Source organism: Panthera leo, chromosome A2 (assembly GCF_018350215.1).
Source record: "Panthera leo isolate Ple1 chromosome A2, P.leo_Ple1_pat1.1, whole genome shotgun sequence".
NCBI lineage: Eukaryota > Metazoa > Chordata > Mammalia > Carnivora > Felidae > Panthera > Panthera leo.
The window spans coordinates 120,355,201-120,365,141 of NC_056680.1; positions in this window are offsets into that span (position 1 = coordinate 120,355,201).

Here is a 9,941-nt window from a genome sequence, read left to right on the forward strand (position 1 = left end):
GCTTAAGGTCAGCCCTGCCCCTCCCGATGAGACACTCAGAAAGACAGCCGATGGCAGCCTGACATTTACAGTCTCGTGGGCCATGCTGTCTGCATTCCCAGAGTCAAGTGCGGGCAGCAGGTCCCTGATAAAGGCTTGCAAGTCAGAGCCAGAGAGGCGCCTGCCAAGTCCCCGTCACCTGGCCGCATGCAGGAGCCAGAGGGGTGGGGCGGACAGCCAGCGTGCCAAGGGTACAGGTGCAGCTCCAGCCGTGGGTTCTGCCGGGCAGGCCCTTTGGCTGTAAGCAGCCAACCTGATGTCTGTTACACTGTTCCCCAAGGTGGCCACGCTAAGGCTCAATGCAACACAGCAGAATGACCAGTATGCTGTCCAATTGATTGGTTCTTCAAATGAGACTTTTTGCTTTGGGAAGAAGGCCAGTCAGTTTCCAGTGAGGGCAGCCTAGGCAGTGCCGGAAAAAAATGTAGGTGCTCGGCAGCGCGTGGGGCATCTATGTGGCCTCCAACAGCTCTTATTTTGGGCCCACTGATTCTTGTGTCTACTCCAAAGCAGTCTTTCAGAGCCGTCTTCTCTCTTACATTTCCTCCCTTACCCTTAGCCTTCCTCACTCTCTTTTTGACACTCTGTTTTACATCTGCACAAAACTTTTGGCAGAAATACATTTTGGGGGCGCCTGGGTGGCTCAGTCGGTTAAGCGTCCGACTTCGGCTCAGGTCACGATCTCGCGGTCCGTGGGTTCGAGCCCCGCGTCGGGCTCTGTGCTGACCGCTCAGAGCCTGGAGCCTGTTTCAGATTCTGTGTCTCCCTCTTTCTCTGACCCTCCCCTGTTCATGCTCTGTCTCTGTCTCAAAAATAAATAAATGTTAAAAAAAATTTTTTTTAAAAATACATTTTGCAAGCTATAGTCACAGTAAGAATGCCAGGTGCCATCTGAGTGGGAGAGACGTCAAGCAATGTATGATGATGTGCTCTGTTGCAGCTGGGATCCTTCACCCTTTCTCTCTCCTCTTCTGCCTTTCCCGGATCCCCTACTGGGCAAGAGAATGCAAGCATAGGAACAGGTGCGCATCTCCATTCCCCTCCTCCACATTCTGGAAGGCAGTACAGTACCAAGAAGTCTTCCTTCCCAGTGTTTGTGATTTACATAATGAAAAATGCTTCCTGTCTGTGCCCATTTCATTATTATGGTAAATAGACAGTATTCCAAAACAGCGGGGAAGAGTTATCAAGTTGGACCCTCAATGATTTAAAATTACATTTATTCAAAACCACAAGGAGATACCAACCTCACATCCGTCAGAATGGCTAACATGAACAACTCAGGCAATGACAGATGTTGGCGAGGATGCAGAGACAGAGGATCTCTTTTGCGTTGTTGGTGGAAATGCAAGCTGGTGCAGCCACTCTGGAAAACAGTATGGAGGTTCCTCAAAAAACTAAAAGTAGAACCACCCCACGACCCAGCAATTGCACTACTAGGCGTTTATCCACGGGATACGGGGGTGCTGTTTCGCAGGGACACATGCACCCCCATGTTTATAGCAGCGCTATTGACAATAGCCAAAACATGGAAAGAGCCCAAATGTCCATTGATGGATGATGAATGGATAAAGAAAATGTGGTATATATATATATATATATATATATATATATATATATACATACATATATATATATATATATAATGGAGGTATATATATATATGTGGCATATATATATATATATATATATATATATATATATAATGGAGTATTACTTGGCAATCAAAATGAATGAAATCTTGCCATTTGCAACTACATGGATGGAACCGGAGGGTATGATGCTAGGTGAAATTAGTCAGAGAAAGACAAAAATCATATGGCTTCACTCATATGAGGACTTTAAGAGACAAAACAGATGAACGTAAGGGAAGGGAAACGAAAATAATCTAAAAACAGGGAGGGGGACAAAACAGAAGAGACTCACAAATATGGAGAACAAACTCAGGGTTGCTGGAGGGGTTGTGGGAGGGGGGATGGGCTAAATGGGTAAGGGGCACTAGGGAATCTACTCCTGAAATCATTGTGGCGCTATATGCTAACTAATTTGGATGTAAATTTTAAAAAATAAAACTAAAAAAAAAATGCTAACTATAATATAAGAAAGGGATGGTGTTGGAAATCCCTCGGACATCCTAAGTACTGGTAACGAAGATTTTAGATTTGATCTCCACTTTTGGCGGATCGAGGCACTCGAAGGACAGATACGACTTGACTGTCCTGAACTGCAGACCCTTGTCAGTCCCCAGGAGGTGAGGACGTCCTTGAAGGTAGACTGTGTCATGTGGAAACATTTTTACAGTTCCACTAGGTCTGGTGCAGGAGGGAGTCAGTAACTGTTTATTTATTAATAGACAACTGTTTCCTGAAAAGGACCAACAATATCCATATGTTGAACAGGGGTACTTTTATTAGGACAATTAGTTATTTAATAAATGTATGCGTTGTATATTCCCTCCATATTTCATCACACCAGGGGAATCAGCTGAGCTAGGAATGCACAGCAGCCGCCAAATTAAGAATGCCTTAGCTGCTCCGAGGGATACTATTTTCACGTATGGCATCGATTACTAGGAGTCTGTGGGACAATTAGGAGGATTTGTGCAATTTTACAGAGCTGTGACTGCTTACGTGAGCTGCTTTGCTCGACCTGTCTTACTCCAAAGCCCTCTAGGATGTGAGTTCAGGTGTATTCACCCCGTCGCACGGCAGGACCGAATGAGGCTACAGCGTTGGGTGTTGGGCTAGCCTGTGACTCTCTGCCCAGGTGTACGTTACTGTCACCTGTGGAACTTCTTGAACAACACCTGTTGCCCGGGCTCCTCCCAGGACCGATTAAATCAAGATCTCTGGAGCTGAGTCCAGGTATCATATTTTTCAGGCTCTCTAGAGGAGTCTCAAATGGAGCCAGGGCTGGCACCTTCTGGAAAGCCAGAGGGAGGAAGACGCACAAAGAAGGAAAGGTAAGAGGAGAGCATTCCTTTCTGCTTTCTGCAAGCTCCCAGTTTGCCTTCAGCCAATAGTGCTGCTCAAACTTTAATACGTACGTAGACCACCTGGGGGTCTGGCTGAAATGCAGATTCTGATTCAGGGCTTGAGATTCCGCATTTCTAGTGAACCACCAGACGGTACAGGGGTGGCTGGGTGGCAGGCCACCCTTGGAGTAGCAAGGATCCAGAGTTGCAAAGTCCAGTAAGCTGACCATGAGCCACCTGTGGCTACTGGGCAGGTGAAACGTGGCCAGTCCACGTTGTAATGTGCTGTTAAGTACAAAAGAAACACAAGTTTGAAGCTTTATTACAAAAAAAGAATGTAAAATATGTCAGTAGTAACTTTTGTAGTGATTACATGTTGAAATGACAATACCTTAAATATAGTGGGTTAAATTAAATGTATTATGAGATTAATTTTACCTGTTTCTTCTCATTTTTAAATTTATTTTAATGTTTATTCATTTTTGAGAGAGAGAGAGAGAGAGAGAGAGAGCAGGGGAGGGGCAGAGAGAGAGGGAGGCACAGCATCTGAAGCAGGCTCCAGGTTCCAAGCTGTCAGCATAGAGCCCAATGCGGGGCTTGAACCCACAAGCTGTGAGATCATGACCTGAGCCGAAGTCGGATGTTTAACCCACAGAGCCACCCAGGCACCTTTCTTCTTACTTTAAAAAAAAATGTAACTACTAGGTCCGGGCGCCTAGGTGGCTCAGTCAGTTAGGCATCTGACTTGGGCTGAGGTGATGATATCACGGTTCATGGGTTCAAGCCCTGCATTGGGCTCTGTGCTGACACCTCAGAGCCTGGAGCCTGCTTCGGATTCTGTGTCTCCCTCTCTCCCTGTCCCTCCCCGCTTGCACTCTGTCTCTCTCTCAAAAATAAATAAACATTAACAAAAAATTTTAATGTAACCACTAGGAAATTTAAAATTACTTACTAATTGCATCATATTTCTTTTGGACAGTGTTGGTCTAGAATACTGTTCACAGCAACTGCGCGGTGGTGAGAGTATTTAAAGGGGACTGGATGTGAACGCAGTTGTGGGTGGCTGGTTTCCTGCTTGGAACACAGACTGTCACTCACTGGGTGCTCACTGAGAGCTCTCACTGTTCTAAGTGCTTTGTAGGAATTCACTCACAACAGCCGGTGAGATAAGTGTTACTATAATTTCCACTTAACAGATTGGGGACTTTGAGTCAGAGATAGAATAACCAACTTGCCTACACTCAGCAAGTGTAGTGAGTTTTAGAAGCCCCTGCTGTAGACCCTGTCTACCTAAGTACGTCCTTCCTCCACAGAGCAAACAGACCAGGGGGCCAAGAGGATGTGCCTCCTGGAACTCATACTCCCATCCCTATTCTAGAACATGCTCTGGTTACCCAGAATCTCGGAATTCCCTGCCCACAGAGTTAGAAGGTAATTTGCAAGGCCTATGTGGATCTCTTCCCTGGATCCATCCTCCTAAGGATGGATTGTTCCTGACAGATCTGGGTTGTGGCCGAGGTCAGCCTTTTGCAGGGGGCAGGAGGCATGGATAGAGCTTCACTGCAAGATGGAACCAGGGTTGCAAAGAGAGGTAGGGCAGGCTGGGTGATGGGGGCTTCCAGTCGTGCTGCTGCTCTGGACCCCACTAATGTCAAGAGCAGGCCTAGTGCCCAGATCTACAGGCTGAGGGGCTGACATAGCTGAAGATGGTTGGCTTCCAAGACTTTGCAGGTGACTCTGGGCCTGGAGACTCACCCTCACATACAACAGCCACAAGGAAAGCCTTACTACGGCAGTGATTAGAAGCCAGCGGTGACCTTCAGAAGTCCTGTTTCTGCCTTGGTATATAAGCCAACGTGGACTCTGATGGTGGCAGTTTCCATGCCTGCCCCTTCCCATTTTCTCCTCAAATTCAAAATGGCCCCCCTTATGGACAGCAGCCCTTTTGTTCTAGAAAGCAAAAAATAAATAAATAAATAAATAAATAAATAAATAAATAAATAAAAGAGCCTCACTGTCGAAATCACAGTGCTGGAATGTATTTCAATAGTTTAGTACTACCAGAGGAAAAACAAAACAAAACAACACAAAACACCCTGAGCTTTGATAGAGAGTTCATTCTTGTAGGTGCAAAAGGGAAGAACGAGAATATCTTTGCATTTTTCTTGCTGTAACATATAGAGGGTGGTTATATGTACCCCTGAATCTTTTGTGCTGAGTGCCATTAGAGCCTTCTCAAGTCTTACAAAGGAAGATTCTGGAAAACAGAGCACTGTGGACCCCTACCCTTGCTGAGCCGGTGGCAAGAGACTTTTCAGGGCTCCAGTCCTTGCTGTGAAACATTGTTTTCTTTTGTCTGCCTTCCAGGCGGTTCTTTCCTGGGCATTAGATGGGAATTCAGTGATCAACATCAGGAGAAGCCCTCGCCATAGGCGGCTTTGTTAGCAACATGCAAATATTCCCCTTATCTAGAAGCCTATCCTCAGCCTCCTTCTGACGCTTCCTTTCTTGCAGGATTATCTTTTGAGCTGCACGTAAGATAAATTCTTAATATTCCGCTTAACAGCATCTCAAATAAATTCTTGGCTTTCCTTCACTGGGGAGAGGAAGAAGGAAACACAGCAGCAGAGCAAGAATCTAAACAGCCTGCAAGGTCAGGCCAGGGTGAAGGAGATAATCCTTATCTCCTCCGAGATCAAAATAAGAGGCAATTAATTCACTTGGCTGTGCGAGGGGCTCTGGGTAGACATTGAAAGAACTCCCAGATAATGAGGATTTCTGAACTGGGGAATGAATTACCTAGGTGGGATAGAATCTTCTTCCCTGGAGGTACTTAGGAGCTGGAGCAAGAGCCAGGCGGTACGTAAGTGCCGATCGGCTTGCGTGGACAGAGAAGAATTAGCCTTATGTCTGCTCAGGAGGACGATGAGGGCAGCTAGCTGAATAAAATCCGTCTCTCCCCTCCCTTCTGGGTCTTCTCAGGCAATTCACATAAACCAGGCCGGCTGTGATAAATACCTTGCATTGTAGATTTCTAAAATGCTTTCATGTTTTCCGTTGGTTCTTACAGTGGCTGCTCCACGAGTTAGCTGGAAAACGCTTGCATTATGGTCATGGGGAGGGGACAGCAGAGTGTGGGGAGCTGCTCCCCCTCGCACAGCTGGTTAGCACCAGCGCCGGGACTACCACTGGGCTCCGGATGCGTTGCTCTTTTCCACTGAAGGTTGAACACTGAATCCGGTGAAGTATTAGGGATGGTGGGGATTCCGCTATAGCTTACGTGGCATTTCTGAAAATTTTCAATGTGTTTAAAAATGAAAATAATATGGACTTCTCACCTTATCTCCTTGTTAATGTTTGGCTGGAGGGTGGGATGGCTTGAGCGTTATCAGAATTGACACGAACCACAGATGCCACTACATTGAAAAAAACAAGGTGGGGGCGGGGGGGTTGCTGTCCTCTGCCCAATTGCACGGTCTGCTTCCCTGTGAGGCTTTGTCCCAGGGGCTTGACGCCAAACCAGAAAACTCTGGGGAACAGCATTGCTGCAAAGAGCCCAGTCTCGCTCCAGGCAGATAAACCAGATGATTTGGTTACGGCTTCATCGGCCCGACTCAGTCCTGCATGGCTGCTTTCCTTAAGAAATCGAGAGTAGGGGCGCCCGGGTGGCTCAGTCGGTTAAGCGGCCGACTTCGGCTCAGGTCACGATCTCGCGGTCCGTGAGTTCGAGCCCCGCGTCGGGCTCTGGGCTGATGGCTCAGAGCCTGGAGCCTGCTTCTGATTCTGTGTCTCCCGCTCTCTCTGACCCTCCCCCGTTCATGCTCTGTCTCTCTCTGTCTCAAAAATAAATAAATGTTAAAAAAAAAAAAAAGAAATCGAGAGTAAAACTGAATTTTAAAAAATAATGAAAACCACTCTATATCTCTCCTATGGATCTGAAGTCAAAGAAGGGTGGAGCTGAGTTTCTGTGTTCAGGAGGGTTTTTCCAGGGAAGTGACAGGTGGGGTGTAGACCTAACGTGGAATCCTGGAAATGGGCTGGCTGCAAGTATTCACCTTCGAATCAATTGCAAATGCCTTTCTGGCTGCCCGCCACCTCTGACTGCAGCCCTCACCTAGTCTCGTTTTAAGGTACAGGCTTGTTACAAAAACGTCACATGGAGATCAGCAATGTCTGTGAAAATCAGAAAAATACACACTTAATATTCCATAGTATTTGTAAACATGAAAAAAACAAAGACCTTTTTAATTCTTCTATAGGAAATACCACTCTGGGACTTGGGAAGAAGGGGTTAGATTTTTCTGCTTTAAATTTTGGCTACGTATATTATATATATTATATATATATATATGTATATGTGTGTGTCTATATATATGTAATATACACACACATACGTAGATACATATACACATACACACACACCTATGTAGACACGCACATATTTGCATGTGTGTATGAATCCCTTAGACACACACCCTCTTCCAGATAAATCATCCAAATCTGTATTTGCCTGTGTGCAAACATACCATATAGATCCAACACACACACACACACACACACACACACACACACACCAGAACTCACAGAACTGAGTTCCAGCAATTTTTGTTTTGTTTTGTTATCCACTGATGATGGCACCTTTAATTTTACCCCTTTGTAACAGAAGGTCTGGGGCTCCTGGCTATGACACTGAACAGTGTTTTCTTCCCTTAAGTTTATTTATTTATTGGGGGGGAGGAGGGGCAGAGAGAGAGAGGGAGAGAGTGAATCCCAAGCAGGCTCCACACTGTCAGCGCCGAGCCCCACGCGGGGCGTGATCCCATGAACCGTGAGATCATGATCTGAGCTGAAACCAAGAGTCTGATGCTTAACCAACTGAACCACCCAGGCGCCCCACCAAACAAGTTTTTTTTTTTAATTTTATTTATTTAAAAAAAAATTTTTTTTAACGTTTATTTTATTTTTGAGACAGAGAGAGACAGAGCATGAACGGGGGAGGGGCAGAGAGAGAGGGAGACACAGAATCCGAAGCAGGCTCCAGGCTCTGAGCCATCAGCCCAGAGCCCGACGTGGGGCTCGAACTCACGGACCGTGAGATCGTGACCTGAGCTGAAGTCGGACGCTTAACCGACTGAGCCACCCAGGCGCCCCCTTTTTTTTTTAATCTGAGAAAGGAAGGAAGGAAGAAAGGAGGAGTTTTAGCAGAATTAGTTGGGCGGTAGAGGCCTCTCGAAAGCACCTTGCCTCTCACAGGTAGCAGAGAAGGAAAAACGAGAAACTGGAGGGGAGACTTTCCTGCTCCCATTTCCTGCACGAAGAAACTCCCTCTTAAAGTGAGTTGGTACAACCCATCTGCAGGGTATATTTGTCTTATCCATCCATTTGGATCCCATTCTTTTTGCAGAAATTATCCTTGAGAGGCAATGGAACAAATGTGCAAAGATGAATTCGTTGGGATGCACATTAGTGACAAGCGAGACAATTAAAGACAACGTAACGTCTGTCAAGGCAAGACATTATTTAATGTGTGGTAAATGTATCATGCTATACCCCCACATATCACAATGAACTGCCATTCAAATGGTGATCCATATTTCTTGCCTGGAAAGATAATGAGAAGTGCTATTTAATGAGTGTTGAGCATGTGGCAGGTGTTTTACATATATGGTGTCACTCAATGCTCATCACCACCAAGTGCTCATAACCAAGTTTAAGGTATGATAATCCTCATTTTACCGATGAGGAAAATGGCCTGAGGTTAAGTAGGACCAAATCACAGACTCAGGAAGCAGTCGGTTAAGATTTAAACTTTACAGCCCACTGTTGAAACATCTTTGCCCATAGCACTTTTTTTTTTTTTTTTTTAATTTTCGAGACTGAGAGAGAGAGAGAGAGAGAGAGAGCACAAGCCGGGGAGAGGGGCAGAAGAAGAGAGAGAGAATCTTAAAATTTTTTTTTAACGTTTATTTTATTTTTGAGACAGAGAGAGACAGAGCATGAACGGGGGAGGGTCAGAGAGAGGGAGAGGGAGACACAGAATCCGAAACAGGCTCCAGGCTCTGAGCTGTCAGCACAGTGCCCGACGCGGGGCTTGAACTCACGGACCGCGAGATCATGACCCGAGCCGAAGTCGGCCGCTTAACCGACCGAGCCACCCAGGCGCCCCAAGAGAGAGAGAATCTTAAGCAGGCTCCATGCTCAGTGAGGAACCAGATCCACAACCCTGGGCTGATGACCTGCGCTGAAATCAAGAGTCGGATGCTCGACCAACTGAGCCACCCAGGTGCCTCTCACAGCACCTTTTTGGATGAAATGATTAAAGTAATAAAGGGACTCCATTTACACAAGTCCATATACAGAAACAGGAAAGCAGGAGAGTTGGAGAAATCACCCAATGGGTGAGACCTACAGGCTTTGGAGTAAGAGTGAGATCAAATCCCAGCTCCCCACATAACCTCGAGCAAGTAACTGGACATCTCTAACACTTCGGTTCTCGTAATTATAAAAGGAAGGCAATGTGGCCCATCTCATGAATTTGTTATAAGATTAAACACTAATTGGGAGCTATCATATAATGCAGAGAGACATCTGGAAAGCTGTTCACCTATGTACAGACAGAGGTCGTATCACTAAGGAGCAATATTTGGAGGTGATTTTTATTTTATTTTTTTTCTGCGTGTCTTCATATCGTTTTCAAGATAGGAAATCCAGGAAAGCTTTTGTTTGTTTGTTTTGGAAAATAATAATCGGGTGGCAAAGAATGGGGGTGAGGAGGAAAAGGGAGAGAAGATGAATTCAGTGAAGGGGATGTGGCACCACCCTTGCTAAACTGCCAGGGGGGTTGAGAGCTTGAATCAGAGCGTTCTGCCTCATGAATGAGCATTTCATCAGCTCAAAGAACATTCGGTAGGAGTCACACAGGTCTGAT